The 2,569-nt window shown below is 39.6% G+C and overlaps 1 pseudogene; it reads left to right on the top strand.

Annotated features, from left to right (window-relative positions):
* The first annotated feature begins 227 nt into the window (after positions 1-227).
* Positions 228-1,213, top strand: LOC100426578 (glyceraldehyde-3-phosphate dehydrogenase pseudogene; annotated as a pseudogene).
* Positions 1,214-2,569: the final 1,356 nt, after the last annotated feature.

Genomic DNA, 2,569 nt, shown 5'->3' with positions numbered 1-2,569 from the left:
CTTTCAAAAGTCAAAGAACCAAATAACTTTTATTATACTTAAGCATTCCAAAGCCTAGAAAAATATGTATTTTTAAAAATTAACATTTTATACTAATATAACTTAATAAAATTAACATAAAATAGCTCAACATGAAAATAACAGGCTCTCTGCTCCTCCAGTTCAGCAGACAGCTGCATCTTCTTGTGCAGCGCCATCGGCATCCCTGAGACACCACGGTGGAAGTAAAGGCCTGAGTCAATGGATTTGGCCGTATGGGGCACCTGGTCACCAGAACTGCTTTTAACTCTGGGAAAGTGAATATTGTCGCCATCAATGACTCCCTCATTGACTTCTACCACATGGTCTACATGTTCCAGTATGATTCTCCCCATGGCAAATTCCATGGCGGCATCAAGAATGGGAAGCTTGTCATCAATGGAAATGCCATCATCATCTTCCAGGATCAAGATCCCACCAAAATCAAACGGGGTGATGCTGTACTGAGTACAGTGGAGTCCACTAGTTTCTTCACCACCATGGAGAAGGCTGGGGCTCACTTGAAGGGGAGAGCCAAAAGGGTCATCATCTCTGCCCCCTCTGCTGATGCCCCCATGTTCATTGTGGTCATGAACCATGAGAAGTAGGATAACAGCCTCAAGGTTGTCAGCAATGCATCCTGTACCACCAACTGCTTAGCGCCTCTGGCCAAGGTCATCCATAATAACTTTGGTATCATGGAAGGACTCATGTCTGCAGTCCTTGCCATCACTGCCATCCAGAAGACTGTAGATGGCCCCTCTGGGAAACTGTGGCATGACGGTTGTGGACTCTCCAGAACATCATCCCTGCATCTACTGGCTCTACCAAAGGTGTAGGCAAGGTCATCCCTGACCTGAATGGGAAGCTTCATGGCATGGCCTTCCACGTCCCCACTGCCAACGTGTCAGTCATGGACCTGACCTGCCATCTGGAAAAACCTGCCAAATATGGTGACACCAAGTAGGTGATGAAGCAGGCATCAGAAGGCTCCCTCAAGGGCATCCTGGGCTACACTGAGCACCAAGTCATCTCCCCTGATTTTAATAGCGACAATCACTCTTCCACCTTTGATTCTGGGGCTGGCATTGCCCCCAACGACCACTTTGTCAAGCTCATTTCCTGATATGACAATAAATTTGGTTACAGCAACAGGGTGGTGAACCTCATAACCCACATGGCCTCCAAGAAGTAAGACCCCCAGACCACCAGCCCCAATGAGAGTGCAAGAAGAAGAGAGAGGCCTTCAGCTGCTGGGGAGTTCCCTGCTGTTCTCAGTCCCCACCACACTGAGAATCTCCCTTCCTCACAATTTCCATGCAGACCCCCTGAAGAGGGAGGGGCCTAGGGAGCCCCACCTTGTCGGTTACCATCAATAAAGTCCCCTGTGCTCACGTAAAAAACAAAAAACAAAAAAACAAAAAAACAAAAAAAAAAAAGAAAAGTATAGCCAATTTCACTTAAAATAAAGAAACAAAAATTAAAAATAACACACTGCCAAAAATTAATGTAAGACTATACTAAAATCACATTTCATTATACATTGGGGTTATTTTTAAAGTGTGAAGCTTGTTTAATGATTAAATATCTTAAATTAGTTTATTATGTGAAAATATTTTTATTGATAACAATAAGGATGTTACCTAAAAATATAAAAGATACTTCTAAAATTTTCATCAATTTCTAAGAATAATTTTTTAGAAGACTAGAAATAATGGATAGTTTCTTAAAATGCTGTTTTAAATTATCTATTAGAATTCAATGGACAACATTTGTCATAATAATAACCTAGAAGGACTCACGTTAATTTTAGAAACACAAATTGCTAACAATGAGAATACATTCTGAGAAATGCATCATTAGGCAATTTTGTCATTCTGAGAAAGTAACAGAGTGTACTTACACAAACCTAGATGATATAGCCTAGGCTAGATGGTACAGCCCATAGCTTCTAGGGTAAAAACCTGTACAGCATGTCACTGTGCTCAATTATGCAGGCAATTATAACACAATGGTCAGTATTTGTGTGTCTAAACATGGAAAAGACACACTCAAAATATAGTATAAAAGATAAAAATGGTACACCTGTACAGGGCATTTACCATGAATAGAGTTAGAAGGACTGGAGTTGCTCAGGGTGAGTCAGTGAATGGTAAGTGAACATGAAGGCCTGTACACTACTATAGAATTTATCACTGTACAATTAGGATACACCAAATATATAAAAATATTTTTCTTTTTTTCAATAATAAATTAATCTTAGTTTACTATAACTTCTTTATAAGCTTTTTTTTTTTAACTTTTTGACTCTACTGTAACAACACTTAGTTTAAAACACAAACTCATTACACAGATGTACAAAAATATTTTCCGTCTTAATATGCTTATTCTATAAGCTTTCTTCTTCTTTTTTTACTCTAAACTTTTTAATTAAAAACTAGGACACAAATACACACATTAGCCTAGGTCCGCACAGGGTCAGGATCATCAGTATCACTGTTATCCACTTCCGCATCTTGTCCCACTACAAGGTCATCACAGACAATAACAC

Source organism: Macaca mulatta, chromosome 3 (genome assembly GCF_049350105.2).
Source record: "Macaca mulatta isolate MMU2019108-1 chromosome 3, T2T-MMU8v2.0, whole genome shotgun sequence".
Taxonomy (NCBI): domain Eukaryota; kingdom Metazoa; phylum Chordata; class Mammalia; order Primates; family Cercopithecidae; genus Macaca; species Macaca mulatta.
Note: the sequence above shows the minus strand (reverse complement) of the source record. Positions and strands in the feature narration are given on the sequence as shown.